General features: G+C 38.2%; 1 long non-coding RNA gene across 3 annotated transcripts in view; it reads right to left on the reverse strand.

Moving 5' to 3' along the window:
* LOC137043518 (uncharacterized) overlaps positions 1-18,599 on the reverse strand; it is a 339,081-nt gene that overhangs the window by 202,858 nt on the left and 117,624 nt on the right. The window contains exon 4 of one of the 3 annotated variants that reach the window (XR_010898505.1): positions 9,479-10,009. The exons of the other annotated variants lie outside the window; for them this stretch is intronic. This is a non-coding gene — a long non-coding RNA (uncharacterized lncRNA). Of the gene's footprint in view, positions 1-9,478; positions 10,010-18,599 lie in introns of those variants that run through there. 3 annotated transcript variants of the gene reach the window in all.

Below are 18,599 nucleotides of genomic sequence, written 5' to 3' on the forward strand. Positions count from 1 at the left end.
CTTGTAATTTTTGCTAACTTTACTTATTACTGTAAAAAGTAGGCCTGCATGTAACATTAAGAACAATAAAGTGTTTTGGGGCTTTGACAAGTGATATCAAAACCATACATCTTTTTGATATGTCTATTTAAATGTTTTAAACCTTGTACCATATGATGCAAATATGAGTGTAAACTTCTCAGGACACATCAAATAGCCGTGTTGCCGTTGTGCGTTTCTCAGAAATAAGAGTTTTGACAAGAGTGATATGAACTAAGAGAGCAAACTACATCATGGTATTTTAAAGCTTTAAAAAAATAATAATAATAATTATATATATATAAATATATATAAAAATGATATATTTCCATCTCCCTCTCCCAGATACGGCACGCATTTATGCAGTATTTATGGTTGTTCAGATCTGCACTTTTTATGTGTTGGTTTTCTAGATAACTATAATGGCTAATTCAATGATCTTTAATCAGATATTTTATATATAGAGTCCTCTTATTTGAGGTTATGGATGATATTGCTGACATAACTCTGTACAGAAAGTCCCTTTGGAAAATGAATGGATGGATGGATGGATGGATGGATGGATGGATGGATGGATGGATGGATGGATGGATGGATGGATGGATGGATGGATGGATGGATGGATGGATGGATGGATGGATGGATGGATGGATGAATAATTATTGTATTACATTTTATTTAAGATTGAATTATATTGATTTATTAGAAGACATTCAGATTTTTTTATAATTATATGATGTCAATACAAGTTTGTTAAATGAAAGCTAGAAAGGGAAGAGATTTACATAAAACGGGCTTCTCGTGAAATTGAGAACTTTAACTTTCTGGTTAAAGCCCCATCCACATCCACATTTACATTGGATATTAATACAGATTTTGGCTGCTCTGCTCACCAACAACTATAATTACAGCATACATACATATGCATAAATACAGTACATACATAGTTACAAAAAAGTTACAGCCCCATCACTGGGGCAGTACCCATAAGGTAAAAAAACAAAAAAAACAATAAGGTACTAATATGTACTTTTAAAGTTTTTATATGTACCTTTAAGGCACAATTATATACCCTTTAGGATGTACCTTTTCATTTTTGTACTTTAGGGTACTGCCCCAGTAACCTTACACCTTTAATTCTGAGAGTGTACATACATACATACATACATACATTCATACATACATACATACACACACACACACACACACACACACACACACACACACACACATACACATACACATACATACATAAACACACATACATCATACATACACATATACATACATACAAACACACACACACACATACATGCATACACACATACATACATACATACATACATACATTTATGTCTTGAATTACTTTTACAAAAAATAAATTTCTGCCAAAGTAAATAATTAAATAATTCTGAAATTGTAGATCAGAGCATATCTAGCCAACTGCCGAATGATTTTTACACAGCCGAAAGTGAATTGTTCGACAGAGTGCACACAATCGTCTACCTCTGAGCAAAAAGAAGGGGGGAAAAACATGGAAGGGTGCAAGAGTTTGTATGTGTGTGTGAAACAGTCTGCTCTCTTAGCCTGGTGCTTAATGTAAACACGGAGGAGTGGAGTACTGGAGCTGAGCCTCTTTCATGTCTGTGCCTGCGGCGCTGCTCTCTCTGCTGAGTGCTTACATTAAAACAGTGATAAGACTTTAGAGGCCCTCATCAGGCCGTAAGAGGTGTGTGAGGATAATATGCTCCACGGCAAGGTAATTATTATACCTGCGTCCAGCCTTTGGTTAGCACGCCTCAGGCTATCCACTTTGACCATGCCAGAAAAGGAAACGTGAACTCCAAATACTCCTGCATTGCTTTCCCCTTTAACTTTTCTCACAAATGTCAACAAAATACTTGACCAGTACAGACATCCGTGAGTGACGGGACTGGAAGGGGACATGACTGTTAAATGTTTGTTCGTGCCGTTCCCGCCTGGCTGAGTTCTAAAGCGATCGGCTTGTTTCTCCTCGCATTATGTTCTATCTCTCTCAACTCGATTTTGCAGCGCTGATCTGATGGCTGAATAGCCAACAATCACAGCTGTCAGATATCTCTGTCAAATCAGCTTTCGCCGCAGACTCAAACTGCAGTGTTCTGTGGTTTGGCTGGAAACTAACCCACAGCCTTAAAATTGAATGTACAGTGCATTACTAAAAATACGGGGACGGCACATTTGCTCGCTGTCCCAACTGTTTTCGTTAGGTTTCACTCAAGAAGATGGAAGTCCATTTAGAAGTAATGGGTTGTGACAGTATGGACAGAGTATGACATTATATGCCTGACGCCAGCTTCAATCATTCCATGCATGCGAGTTCCACAAAAATCACTTTTGTAGTCTCCGATGGATAATCACGTTTCAGAACGGAGAAGGGTGCCTACACCCATGAGATCATCATCAAGTTACTTTAAGATTGTCTGCTTTGACAAAGGCATTTGTGAAGTCATTTCAAATTAGTTAAAGAGCCTGACATGGTTTTTCGTAGAGCTAGCCAACAGAGCCGGTCCATTTCAAATAGTTCCTTTAAAGCTTCTTCTGAGAATTCACTTTTACATTTCTTGTGTGATCCAATGCGGAGCACCTGCTGATTTAATGGTGATGTGTGTATCTTTTTCAAAGTTAAAATACTGTCTCTCATCCAAACATGAATCAATGTGAGTACCCTGAAAAGCATAAAAACGTTTGTGCTAACATTGACCTAACATTGAGCTGTTTGTATAAGTATTTCTCTACAGTAACCTATTGTTAAGGTTACATTATTAACATGTGTCATTAACATTGTGTCCTTATCGACACAAACTGTCATTACCACAGCAATGATTTATTTTAATTATTACTATTTTAACACTTCGGTAGAGATGATTTACACATTAAAATGACAATAAAAAGCCAAATGTTGTATCTTTGACGTGTTTGAATACAATTGATATCTAAGGTTAGTGTTAAAATTTCCCATGACATAAAGAAAATCATAAAATAATTTAAATAAATACAAACTTTATATCAGTATTTACAAAAATTGACAAATCTTGAAAGACTATCAGTCTTAAATTATTATAGAAATTAATGTTATTGTAGTGTTGGGTTAAGGACATTTTGTAAGAAGAGGAGATAAAAAGTCATAAAAACATACTATATACTACTGTCAAATTACCGTATATTTAAATTACACAAATGCATGTATGATAATATTATATATAATATAAACATACAGTAAAATCATGCAATACACAGTACACACAGATATAATAGGTAAACAAGGGAACCAAGCTTGAATATATATGTGTATGTGTGTGTGTGTGTGCGCGTGCGTGTGTGTGTGTAAAGTTCTTTCAAACTTTTTTAATAAAATAATAGTTTTTATAAGATAATCTAGATAACTTTTGCTGCAAAGTTTATGCAGGGTCATTTTCTATGCTAGCATCACAAAGCCCTTTTGATCAAAACAAATTCATACATTTTAAAAAAATAATCAAAAGTAGAAGGCCTTGACTGGCCTGCACAAAACCTTTGAGATGAAATGGAATGCCTTATTGATGCTCGTTTCTGATTGGAAGCAAATTTCCACATCTATGTTCCAACATACAGAAAGTCTTCCAAGAAATGCAGAAATGGACAGAGCAGGATGGATTCACGCTGACTGACTGAAAGGACTACGACAAGCACAAAAGAGTTGGACCATGTGGTATAGGTTATGATGACTATGACTAACTATGTAGCATTTCTTATCCACCGACAGCTACCAAACAATCAGGCCACAAATGAGACCGTTTCCTGTGCAGCTAGCTTTGGTTATTTTTTTGTCAGCATTAGATCAGAGTGTAATCTAGCAGCCATGAGCACCATGAGACCATGAACATAATACAAAGATATCACTCCAGAGCCCCATCGGTCCTCCTCTTGTGTCAGCACTTGAGATCTCAATCTGCAACTTAAAGGGCCCTTCTCTCGCTTTCTTTGTGTCTAGCCAGAGAGGTTACATCGAGAGGGAGAAGGGGGGTGTGGGGGGGGGGGGGGGTTGTTGTATTCGAGAGGAAGATAGAGAGAGAGAACAAGGGAGATAGGTGGAGGAAAGAGAAAAAGATGGGGGGTTGGTGTATGTGTGTGCATGCACATATGTGTGTCATCGTGTGTGTGTTCTTCTACAGACCCCCTGGGGAGCAGATCTTGTCATAGAGATCACAACAGACTGTCATGCACACAGCCAGAAGCTGTAGACCACGCCAGCGAGAAGAACTCGAGATGAACGGAGGCCGCTTCTACTCTGCGGCAGCCATCATTTGCTCTGAAACGGTTTACACAATAAAGGCGGCACTGAACAGCAACAACACAGGATTAAACGTAAGCCCTTTACGGCTGAAACACGACCACTCTGTCTGTCCGCCACAGCTGCCTACAGTCTGCAAGAGGCAGAAAAGCCACCGCACCACATTATCATCAGACTAAAACCCATCACTGAGGTGTATTCCGACATACGATCACGGAAAGCTTTAGTATGCAAGCATAATCTGCCGTAGGACACATTTTGACGCAGGATATCTGATGTCCTTGTCTCTCCATATGTTTGATGTGAGCGGGGAGGGGTTGTTTTCTATCAGTACTAGCTAAACAGGATGCCGGGATGTTGACAGGAAAAAATAATGATGGTCACTCCTTTGATCTGCCACATATGTTCAAACTCTCTCACAGTCTGGCTCTCATATCCCCCTACGCAGACAAAGGGAGAGAGTCGGCTGTCGAAAGTGACTGTGTCGTCTTAAGTCGACGTATAGGCCGCTTTCTTCTTTCTCTAGATGACGGAAACCACCAGTTCAGATGCCATTAGAAAACATTCCCTGATGGCAAAGACAGAGGGGTCCTCGGAGGAGCGAAGCCACCTAGTCTATTAGTCTGCTCAACGGTTCGTTCCCCCTTTTACTTTGTACCTGTCTGCTTATCTAGGGATGACAGCAAATTGCCGTGGCTTTACATCACTCAATATGCAGAGCTGTCATCAAGGCTTCCATCACTGCTACTTAGCATATCGTCTAACAAAAGACCCTCCACACAGTGGGGATAGGTTTGTCACTTTTACTGCCCAACCATGTTATTATCATCTAATTTACAAAGACAAGATGATAATTACATGCAATTAGAATTATAAACCTGCCATAGTGTGTGCGGTAAGCCTCAGGTAATATCCTAAAGAGGACTCTCATTGGCTCATACTGTGCCCTAAGTTTCTCCTAAAGCTTCAAATTACCATATTGCATAACACTTTATAACTTTACTATAGTATTACCTACAGATAAAATGAGGGACTTCATCATAGCTGCAGGTTGAGAGTAGCTGCTAGTTTTAAACATATAGTAAATAAAGAGGAAAAAGTTACATGAATAAAAGATTCTTAAATGGATCCTATCACGCCCTTATTACAAGATGTAACATAAGTTTAGTTTAGTTTATTTATTTATTTAACAGGGACCATACACAACACAAATGTTGTGCCAGAGTTAGCTAAAATAGCTAATTTGCATCTGCGGTCCCTGGGCAGGATGATGTTCAATACAATTACAGCATTCAATTAAAGTCTGAGTGTATAAGAGTCTATATGTGAAGTTTTAGCTCAAAATTCCCCACAGATCATTTTTATAGCATGTTAAAATTGTCACTTTTTGAGGATGAGCAAAGACGCTCAGTTTTTGTGCAAATGAGTGGAGGGTGGAGCTTCAGGAAGAGGGCGGAGCTTCAAAAGCTTGTGTTAGCAGCTCCGATTACCTCACACAGACACACACTGAAAATGCTATAAACTGTTCAGCATTTTTATGTTCAAGCCAGAGTTGGACAATGATAGAGAGACTCAAGAAGTGACAACGTAGAATGCAACAGGACATTTCTGAATGAGTAGTTAATTAATTTATGCTGATGTGGAGTTTTCAAGTCATCAATTAGCATATTCTGTCATGATAATCTATAAATTGCTCGTTTGAACTGAAGAAATGCCTACTGAGCCAGAGAATATATGTTGCATGGAGATAAGTATGGTTTAGTTTAATTGCGGTTATATGTTTTCATCTTGCTTTATGACATGCTATTGCATTTTTTTTACATACTGTATTGCATTAAAGGTCCTAAATGTGATCTACTACAACAAAGCAGCCCAAGATGGCCACACCCACTTTGTTGCATGTTCCCGGGGGCAGGGTTTATGTAAATTTTAGGGTTTGGGATGTCACCAAACCTTCCGGTAGCTTATTGTAGTCCCTACTAACCATTTGCTACAGTCCTTAAAAAGCGATTTCTGTAAAAGAAAATAACTTTGCTTTATATGTTGTTTATGCTCAAACAGCAACAATACAGACTAACTAAAGTTAAAAAATGGAAAATAATAATCAAGGACCACCTTAATTGAAATTGAAATTAAACTATAATCAATTAAAGCAATTTCAATTCTTTGTAACTTTAGTATGAAAGACAATACGAAAATAATTTCTGAGAAATTACATTCAGAAGAGAGGGAGTTGTCTCATAAAAATACACAGGATCTCTTTCATTGGAAGTGACAGGAATATGGCCGACCCACTATTGTAGCAAAGCATAAAAAGGGAATGTAACTCCGAAGCCTCTGGACTGAAGGTCAACTGTACCTATTCATTCACTAAACCGTCATATAAGGAATTCTGCACCAACCAGTTCCCGATTTCATGGCAAATTTCCACCCAGGAGTACATCTGTATGGGGGATGTAAAGGCAGCCAGCGGGAGTGGTTTTCTCTGGATTAGGCTTGCTCATCAGTTTATCATTCATCATTTAGCAGGGGACAGCAGAGGGTGGAGGACCCAAATCCCTAATTCTCTGCAACCGTACCTTCCTTTGTAGGCACCAGGATTAACGAGGGGCCCTAAAAGAACCTGATGAGTTTAAAGCTGGGGATGAGAGAAGGGTGAAAGGCAGCACAGATCAGGACAGAGATACCATTAGAGACCTCCATAAATCAAGCCATCCTTAAGGTAGAGGTACTGCAGTTTAAAGACCAGCTGTACTTTTTAACCTCCACCTTTATTTCCAGCCCCATCCACTTCGGTTATGTACGACCGGAGGGGACGGAATCATATTCCTCCCCCCTCTCAAACCCTTCTTGGCAAACTCTGAGCAGTGTGGACATGAGGATTGTCTCCTAATGAGATCAAGCTTCTCTGAGAACGGTGGTTCTTATATCTTTGGAGTTTATTGAAAAAGATCTCTAGCTATTGTTGCTTTGGGCATGATTTCTTAAAAGGGGAAAAGTGGAGGACAGGCAGCATGACAAAAACAACTAGAGAAACATACGAAACGTCAGTTGAATTTACTGACTTGGCGGCGTGAGAGTTCTTTAACTCTGAAAAGGATAGCCTTGCGGCTGCCATGCCTCGCAGACCGCTAATGATTGTGCTAGCTAAAATTTACAAGTGGAACCAGATTTTTAAGAGAAACATTGATGAGGCACAACACCTTGCATGGCTCATGAATCAGTCTCTTAGCTTTTTTCATTGCCTAAAAGATTTACTGGCACATTAGAAAACTAGGGGAGTGACAGAATTAAGGAAGCAGGAATGTAAACGGTCTCAGTTGGGAAATGTCAGTAGATTTACTTTATAGCCTGCGTCTAAAACACAAGCATGATTTACTTCTCTAATGCTGGTTGAGGTTCCTCACCAGGTGGCCACAAGTTGCCCACAATAAAGACCCGTTCAGTGTTAAAAGATAACGAAAAGAAGGGGAAAGACATTGATTTACAGGCCAAGTTTAATACTGTATTAATCTTGATAGGCAGATATCAAAAGATTATGACAGGTAAGGCATCATTCAGCAAACAGCCCGTAATCAAATTCTTTCACTCTCAGAAATAAGCTCTTGAGGACAGTAGTCTGATCCAGTAAAGAGTGAGAACCTGGGTGTCTTCCAGCAAACAGCTTTCTCTAAATTCGAGTGACGGTGCGTTGCTTTTTAAAGGGCACAGGGGAGCTTTCTCTTTAAAATGAAAGGCTAGCAGCGGTGGAAGGGATGTACAAAGTTTTTATCTGTAACAATAACAAGATGAAAATTTCCGCACTCAGAACAAACCACTGAACGATTTGGCTAAGTTTCCTGAAGTTTGGTTTCTGCAGTGGACCCAAGCATCCTAAAGTCATCAATTTTGCAGATGTAACCGGCGCAGATGTTGTATTGCTAACCTCAAAGCCAAGATCTGGGTTTGATATGCTTACAGGACAGAGGAAAAGTTATTTAGTAGACTTAATGCATATGTTTGTATTATATATAATTGTGACACTTCACAATAAGGTTCAACATATATATGTGTATGAGTAGGCGTAGGCATATGTATGTTATTTAAAGAAAAATAATAATTAAAGGGGTAGGATTATATAAGTTTTACTTCTTCCTACTCCTTTTTCGTTCATGAGATAGAATTAACTTATTTTTTCTTTTATTTATTATTATTTTTCTTTTATTTTCTTTTATTTTTTCTCTTTCATCTTTACTTGTTTCTTTTAAAAATGTCTGAACATTATTGTATTTTTATTTCTCTCATGTTCGAAAATAAACAAATAAACTAAACTAAACTAAACTAAACATGTTGACATTAGTAAATTCATAAAGTATGAAGTAACAATAAGTTTTCATTTAATTACAGAATTTATGAATCTAGATTCATTTTAATGTATGCAATATAATCATTAATTAATGTTTTTTCATATACTAACTAAACTATAACTTGAAACGTAAAAAATGTATACACACAAAATTAACCTGGATTAATAAATTCAAGAAATAAAATGTTAAATATAAAATCATTTTAATTATTAAAGTTATTAAAGGGTTAGTTCATCCAAAAATGAAAATTCAAAAAGATGACAATAATTTGAGTGCAAAAACAAAACAAAAAATAATTCAAAAATTTGTGTAGTAAACAGTGCAGCGCTTCCAGGTTCTACGTCAGAACGCCGGCTCATTATTGGCCGACGCTGTTCACGTGATCAGCATGACGCATGCGTTCACCGAGTCTGACATGGAAGAGAAGAAGTTGTTGAATTAAAGTCAGTTTTTGTTTTTGTTTTTATAGGGGGTTGGCTAACCCTTTAAATATTATTCAGTAATATTTATTTATATAAATCAATAAAGCTGTAAAAGTGTTGTTCATTATTAGTTGATAATCATAATTAACTAATTGAATATTATTGCAAAGTGTTATAGATACAACATCAATCTCAGATTTCATATTAGTTACATGATATAATAGTCTATTAACTGTATATATTAGAGAGCATCATCAATTGGTTACAAAATCGATTTAATACGTTCAAATTGGACCAGAATTACTCTATAACCCCAACCCCACCAAACAAAGCATTGTTGGAAAGTAAAGTTGTAGAGGAAATATTTGTTATGTCTCAGTCCAAATGACAATATGTGGTTCTCGCTTTGCATTCCACAGCTAAAGCACTCTTGCACACCTTTTTCCTTGACAAATTCCTTGATAGCAAGCAGTCGAGTCTATTCATTCTGATGGTCAACTTCTTCCATGTTCTGAAGCTTTAAGAAGCAGTCAATAACTTCTCAGTTTGAAATGAACTCTGTAAGGTCATGACACAGGATGAAGGGGAAATGGTGATGACAAACAAAGGTCCCAACACTCCAAAGCCTGGCCTGCTGCCGGGGAGGGCCACGCTCCATGTCCTGACTCCTCTGGGAGATAACCGGGATTCTCCAGGCCTTCCCAAACCTGGTAACTTCCCGTAGACACCTCTCTTCTCTTCTCCTTCCCTGATGTTATCAGGGGCCAGGACCCACTGTGGCCCTTTGTGGCTCACAGCCCCAGTTTCCGTCCACACACGTGTGTGTCACATTATCTGTCAAGAGGCCAGACGCCATATCCTGCATATTGGACGGGGTGGGTAGGGGACAGGAAAGGGAAAGGACACACAGACTGACATCCAGGGAGGGAAGAACAGAGAGAGGTTGTGTGTAGTTAATGTTTCACGACCCAGCATTTTATATTAAAAAATTGGCTCCAAAAGACTGGTCATTTTGTTTTCCTCGAGGTTATGAACAATGCAAACCTGTGTAAAGGGTTAGTTGACCCAAAGATGAAAATTATTCCATGATTTGTGTAAGAAAAATTTACATATTTAAAACTTTATAAAGTAAATTATGTAGCTTCTGGCAAATTCTGTATTAAACTTACGGAAAAAGTATAGCGCCAGTGTGTATTTTTCATATACACATGCACCGCTTCGCTCCAGAAGGCCTTTATTAAAATTATTATTTTAATTATTACTTTATTGTTAAGCTCCTGGAGCCGTGTGGAGCAGTTATATGAAGGACAGATGCACTTTTATGGACTTCAAAAATGACCCAACAGTCACTGCCATTGTAAAACTTGGAAGAGCCAAGACATTTTTAATATAACTCTGAAAGTTATTTATTGTTATTATTTATTAGTGTTTGTCTGAAAGAAGAATGTCAAATATACTTGGGATGACTTGAGGGTGAGTAGATCATGGGCTAATGTTCGTTTTTTTTGGTGAACCTTTAATGGCCTGTTTGTAAGCACACAATTTATACTGAGGTCAGAGTGCATGAAGAGACTGAAGTTAGCAAGAACCACATGGCCAAAGTTTTAGAATACCATTATTACATATTATTATGAAAACTAATTTCCACTTCAGAGGAATAAAGTAATAATACTAATAATTAAAGATAATTTGTTACATTTATATAGCACTTTAAATTGCTTTACATATGGAACAGGGCAATCTTCACAACCACCACCAATGAATAACATCCACCTGGATGATGTGACATATTACACCAGCACCTAATTACAGGTGGAGAGGAGACAGAGCAATGAAGCCAATCAGTATATGGGGATAATTAGGAGGCCATGATGATGGACAGAAGCCAATGGGACAATTTGCCACATTGGATGCCAGGGTTACACCCCTTCTCTTTTTCGAAGGACATCCTGGGATTTTTTTTATGACCACAGAAAGTCAGGACCTTGGTTTAAAGTCTCATCCTAAGGATGATGCTTGTTATAGTATAGTGCCCCCATCACTAAGCGTTAAGACTTACACAGACCACAGGGTGAATGCCCCCTGCTGGTCTCACTAACACCTCTTCCAGCAGCAACCTACTTTTTCCCAGGAGCTCTCCTATCCATATCCATTTCATAGTGTGTGGTATGAAATCACATTATGAGATTATGATGTACATTTGTGAGAAAAGTCACAAATAAAAAAAATTATATAATTAACTGTCATATTAGGCTATATTTAATGTTAGATATAATGATGCAAATACGAGAAATTATTATTATAACAGGGGAATATAAATTGTGAGATACAGCATACCATATTGAAATACAAAAACGAGAAAAACTGTTCGCGAAAATATTCGCGAAAAAATTCGCAAATATGGAAAAGAAACAGCAATTTCAAAATTATGTTTATTTTCTTGGAATATAATTGGAATATAGCAATTAGAATATAATGTGATTTTATAATGATGTTGTTTGGGGTACTTGTACAGAACTGTGTTATAAATAAATTCAACATTGAACATTGAATATAAAGAAATATAAGGGGCTTTCACACTAGTTGAACTAGATAACTTCATAGTTATTAAAAAGTTATAATGGCAAAACTACCTGGTTTTTGGCATGTTTACACTGCAAGACCTGGGAACAATTTTAGTCTTAATTAGATCCTACTTCAGAGTAGGGTCTAACCCAGTGCAATAGGAACTATCAGTGTATGCTGAATGCCCGAACGCACATGAAACACCAACACCAGCACGCCATTTTTAAAAAAGCCATGTGCACACACAGATTATAGCCTATATATTTACTCCACAAATAACACTATAAACATGGAAAATAGTGATAGATGGAACTCTCAACCTTTACGTTAAGGAGAAAATACAACATAACTTTGAGGGGACGAAGCAAAACTGCTCAACTTGCGACACTGGGCATCAACCACATGGCAAACGCTAATACTTCTTCTTATACTGTCTACTTACTTTGTATAACAGAGTGCTGTGTGCTCAGGCATTCTCAGCGGTGCCCAAGTAAATTTCCGCGCTATAATGTTGTAATTGGAGAAAATAAGGGTATTACTGAGATATAAAATCAAAACTGTGAGGAGGAGACGTACTAGTGATGTTCAATTAATCGCAAAACAATCACGATTTGAGCACATGCGATTTCTAAACCGCATAAGGCTGTGATTTTATTTATTTATATTGTACCAAAAATGAGCAATCACAAAAATTAAGTGAAATTGTAAGACTAAGAGATGTAGGGTAGGCCTGGTTTCACAAACAAGGCTTGGATTAAGCCAGGATTAGGCTTTAGTTTAATTAAAGGATTTAAATTGCTTTTATAAACATGCCTTAGAAAAAAAAGGGGGGGGGGGGAACGATAGATTACTTAGAGTACTTAAACCGATAGAGACAAAACAATGGCACTGACATTTTAAGATATGTCAGTACAAGTTGCTTTAGTTAAAACAGCTCAAATATGCATTTTAGTCTGGGACTAGCTTAAGCCTTGCCTGTGAAACCAGGGGATAATATTGCAATTATGGGAAATAATGGTAAAATTGTGAAATATAGTTGTATGTTTTGTATTTATTTTAATCTAAGAAAGAAAAAACAAGTTTTACTGCAGTATAAAAAAGTTATTTGTTTGCCATGCTCATTTGTGTGCTACCATTATTTGTGGTCTGACACGCACTCGTCATAACATTTTTGTCTATTTATTAATTTTCCATGAGTTGGCCCACTCAAGTTCAAGGACCGCATGTCATCACATGTTAGTGTGGAAAAGTAATACAAAAACTGTCAAGACTTCCCGAAAAACATTTCCCTAAATAGAGCCACATGTGCCGTGAGGCCATGGAAAACAAACGCAAACATAGTGTTCACAGTTTTACAGAAATATTCAACACTCTGTCCATTAGGTGCAACTTAATGAGCCTTCTGAGCCACGACAGTTAGCTATACTTTGACCCCAATAAAAGAACTATTTCACAGGGGGGAGAGAATGCATTTGCCCCCACCACTTGGCTACCATCTGAGTTACAGCTAGGCCATGATCCGACTCCATCCACATCCTCGGCTGGACTCAGGGGTCTGATTTCAATGGCTGCCTAAGCAGAGTTTGACTTTGAAGGCTTTGATCCCGGGGCAATGCTATGGCATTTGACTTCTGGTAAAGAAAAAAAAAGCTGCATGTCAGACCTCCAGGGTCACTGGGATCATTTAGCACTGCTGAAAATAACCAGTGGTGAGCCGCGATTTGGGGAATCTAAAAGAGGCCTGACATTAGCAGGTGCCCCGAGGTGGACTGGAGAGTGCTACAGAGCAGGTCATTGACCTTGGACCATGGAGAACTTTTTTTTCCCAGAAAAACCTGGAGGCCTGACTTCATTTTGCAGCCAATGCTTCCGCTGCTGTTTTGAACCACCCTGACGACCAATGCCAGCACCATATATATTATAATATATTATATATATATATATATATATATATATATATATATATATATATATATATATATATATATATATATATATATATATATACTATTTTTATTTATTTATTTATTTTAATCCATCAAATCCCAAGTTAAAGTATTTTCCAGTCATTACGCTTTTAGGTCTGGTAACTGTGCTGAGAGATGTGTAGGTGCCAGAATGAAGGCACATTGACCAATCAGCAATGCGCATGCAATCACAACCAATTGTGTGGCATTAAGCTTCATAAAAACTGTCTAAAATTGCATTTAAAGCATTTACTACAAAGGGAATAGTGAATGTGGGATTTTATCCATTGGGAATTGACTGGATCATTGTTGTTTGCTATTTCTGCGATTTCATGCAAGTTACAGATTGTCCTGTCTGTTACCGCCAGTAAACTTGTCATCAGAGATGTTATTTTGATTAAAGAATACAAGGACACATTAAATAAATTATGTTCATGAATAAAACATTTACAGGAAACACTGCAAAGTCCATTTTGATTTCATGGTGACTTTAATTTTGTTATGCACTTGTATGCAATACTTTGTGTTCTGTAGATTTTCACTCATTAGCATCACTGCATTTGCACAGACACATTCGACAATCTCTTGTGTATTGGAAACACATGAGATGTGGAGGGGTTGTAAAGGAGGCTCGCTGGCTATTATGTACCATGTAAAATGCATTTCATACTGTGTAAGTGTCTAACAACGAAACAAACGACAAAAATGGTACATGGCATACAACTGTATTATGTTGTTGACTCAGTGCCACTAATATACTATTAATTGCTGAGATCTAAACAGGGAAGTAACTCTAACCTCTAGGTGACAAGCTCAAATGATATGTTAACATTAGCCACCAGCTATGCTACCTAAGGTTACCATTTAACAGAGAAGCAGAAAGTGACTCTGTCTTCCCTTACAACGCCTCCAGACAGTATTCAGAGATTGAGCTGTCACTTTTCATGTGTGTCTTTTTCCTTTCTTTCTTTTTAAACCACAGATTGATTTAAGCATGAACGCATCGGATACACTGCCAAAACCACAGTACAAACCTCAGCCTGGAGTGTAGGAATATTTGTACAATGGGCCATGGTTAAACTTAAGCCTTTCTCCACAACAATCTCTTGTTGCTGTAATCTAAACTCATAATTAGAAGTTCTGCTCTCCTCAAATCTTCATTACACCACAGAAAGCATAAAGGGATACCCTTGTGAAAAAGAACCACACTTTAATGTGCTTTTAAAAGAGTACTAATTATAGAAATAATATATTTTAAAGTATACTTGATTGCGAGGTTTTCTGACACTTAACCAAACTAACATATACTTTAAATGTAATTTTTATTGAAACTTGTAAGTCATTTGTAATTACAAACCCGATTCCAAAAAAGTTGGGACACTGTACAAATTGTGAATGAAAAACAGAATGCAATGATGTTGAAGTTTCACATTTCAATATTTTATTCAGAATATAACATAGATGACATATTAAATGTTTAAACGGAGAGAATATAATTTTAAGGGAAAATAAGTTGCTTTTAAATTTTAAAATCTCAAAAAAGTTGGGACAAGGCCATGTTTACCACTGTGTAGCATCCCCTCTTCTTTTTATAACAGTCTGCAAACATCTGGGGACTGAGGAGACAAATAGCTCAAGCTTAGGAATAGGAATGTCTCTTCAGTTGCTTAACTGTCTTAGGTCTTTGTCGAATCTTCTTTATGATGTACCAAATGTTTTCTATGGGTGAAAGATCTGGACTGCAGGCTGGCCATTTCAGTACCCGCATCCTTCTTCTATGCAGCCATTATGTTGTAACTAATGCAGTATGTGGTCTGGCATTGTCCTGTTGGAAAATGCAAGGTCTTCCCTGAAAGAGACGATGTCTGGATGGGAGCATATGTTGTTCTAGAACTTGGATATACCTTTCAGCATTAATGGTGCCTTTCCAGATGTGTAAGTTGCCCATGCCACACGCACTCATACAACCCCATACCATCAGAGATGAAGGCTTCTGAACTGAGCGCTGATGACAACTTGGGTTGTCCTTGTCCTCTGTATTCCGGATGACATCTTGTCCAAGTTTTTCACACACAAAAAAACTTAAAATTGTGAAAATTATGAGTTTTCCACTTTGCCACAGTTCATTTAAAACGAGCCTTGGCCCAGAGAAAACACCTGCGCTTCTGGATCTTCTGTTTAGATATGGCTTCTTTTTTACCTATATAGTTTAGCCGGCAGCGGCGAATGACAGGGTGGATTGTGTTCACCAACAATGTTTTCTGAAAGCATTCCTGAGCCCATGCTGTGATTTCCATTAGAGTAGCATTCCTGTATGTGATGCTGTGCCAGCTAAGGGCCCAAAGATCATGGGCATCCAGTATGGTTTTCTAGCCTTGAACCTAAAGCACTGAGATTGTTCCAGATTCTCTTAATGCTTGGATATTATGCACTGTAGATGATGATAACTTTAAACTCTTTGCAATTTTTCTCTGAAAAACTCCTTTCTGATATTGCTCCACTATTTTTCGCCACAGCATTGGGTGAATTAGTGATCCTCTACCCATCTTGACTTCTGAGAGACACTGCTAGTCTAAGATGCTCTTTTTATACACAATCATGTTGCCAATTGACCTAATAAGTTGCAAATTGGTTCTCCAGCGGTTCCTTATATGTACATTTAACTTTTCCGGCCTTTTATTGCTACCTGTCCCAACTTTTTCGGAATGAAAAGAAATCATGTAATCCAAAATTAGCCAATATTTGGTATGAAATTTAAAAATGTCTCACTTTCAATATTTGATATGCTATCTATATTCTATTGTGAATACAATATAAGTTTTTTGAATAGATTAATTTTTGCATTCCTTTTTTTTATTCACCAGTGTCCCAACTTTTATGGAATCGGGTTTATACACATTTGAAATGATGGATGAATTTGCAATTTAGTACATTTAAAATATTAACAGTAATGAAATATCAAATAACATGCTAAAGTTAAAAGAGAGCTGAGGCTGTTGAGCTCCAAAACAGACCATACAATTGGTCCTCAGGTCATACAATAGTTTTGTGAGAGGAACATATAAAATCGTGCACTAATTCTTCTGTGTGTGCATAAAAGGAGTAGCGATAAATAAACAATAAAAAAAAATGAAATAGCATTTCATGAATCATTCTTATGAGTCAAATCTTGTCAATTAATTGTTTTATCCAGTTAAAGGGATAGTTCACTCAAAAATAAAAATTCTGTCATCATTTACTCACCCAGTTCAGCCAAATCTGTATTAATTTATTTCTTCTGCTGAACACAAAGAAAAATATTTGTAAGAATGGCAGTATTTCCCACTATAATAGTCAATAGCTGTCGAAATCTGCTTGGTTATAAATACACTTATACAGGTTTGGGGATATATCTTAAACAAAACTGTTTGTCCATCCAATCTGATTCTTCAGTTCAACTCACTGACTCAACAGTTAATCATCAAATGGTTTCAGAATACTTGGATTCGGGTTCTACTGAAAAATGTTTGAAATGACATGGATAAGTGAGTAACTTCAGAATTATGATTGTTGGGTGAGCTATCCCTTTAAGCAGTATACATTTGGAAGAAAGATATATTTTTTATGTAGGCCTAATTGGACAGAGCCAGCATTTCCACTAACACACATGTGGTGTGCACTAACCTCATGAACTTGGGCCCATTAGTCTGTGTCAGCAGGCCCTACACCTTTTGAGGAACTGGGGCACCGTTTGCCATTTTTCACCTGCTTAAAAAGTGAATGACAAGTAAAGGTCTCAGCTCACACAAACAGACCTGCTGGTGGTCCTCTTCAAAAACACCCGGAGTCGCTGCGATCAATTCACATTACTGAAAATAACCCCTGCATCCATGTCTCTCATAAACTTCTGCCTCAGACAACAACTCCACCCCCAGCCCCCCACTACCCAACCATGTTCCAGCTTCCCCCAGAGCTCTGTGACACCAGCAGGTGCTCTTTGTCATTGGACCTGCGGCACATGCTCCCAGAATCCAGAATAGCAGCCGAAGGGCCCCATCGCTTGTCCTTCAGTGCCTCCTCTTTTGTTTCACACTGTATAGCCTCGGCTCAATGCCATTTTTGTTCTCACGTGTCAAAAGTTCACCATGAAATATGGCTCTGTAGAATATACATTTTAAGTCCCATAAGAGGAACGCACTTGAATACAACTGTGTTTTTATTCTTTCTAATGACTCTTTGATAAGCCTTAGCTAAGAGGAAATCCTATTTTGTAATATGAGAAAGCCACCCCGAGCTTTACATCTGTCATGTACATAACTGAAGGGGGGGAAAGCACTTTCAGACTTATGCCTTACAGGTCACGGAGATACATCTACTCGGGACTCATTTCTAATGATGCTGGGAATGGCAGACATCAGTGCAGTTTGTGTGTGAACATGTTGCAGTTTAATGCCATCTGCAACCCAAACCAATACTTCTCATAACAGATGCAAAGCACATGCGAGAGAGTTGTGAGATGGCAGACACAAATTAAAACACAGTCCATCCATCCATCCATCATCTTCCGCTTATCCGGGGCCGGGTCGCGGGGGCAACAGTCTAAGCAGAGACGCCCAGACTTCCTTCTCTCTGGCCACTTCCTCCAGCTCCTCCGGGGGTACCCCGAGGCGTTCCCAGGCCAGCCTGGAGACATAATCCCTCCAGCGTGTCCTGGGTCTTCCCCGGGGCCTCCTCCCGGTGGGATGTGCCCGGAACACCTCCCTGGGAAGGCGTCCAGGAGGCATCCGAAATAGATGCCCGAGCCACCTCAGCTGGCTCCTCTCGATGTGAAGGAGCAACGGCTCTACTCTGAGCTCCTCCCGAGTGACCGAGCTTCTCACCCTATCTCTAAGGGAGCGCCCAGCCACCCTGCGGAGAAAGCTCATTTCAGCCGCCTGTATCCGGGATCTTGTCCTTTCGGTCATGACCCACAGCTCATGACCATAGGTGA

This window comes from Pseudorasbora parva, chromosome 16 (genome assembly GCF_024679245.1).
Source record: "Pseudorasbora parva isolate DD20220531a chromosome 16, ASM2467924v1, whole genome shotgun sequence".
In the NCBI taxonomy this organism is placed as follows: Eukaryota; Metazoa; Chordata; class Actinopteri; order Cypriniformes; family Gobionidae; genus Pseudorasbora; species Pseudorasbora parva.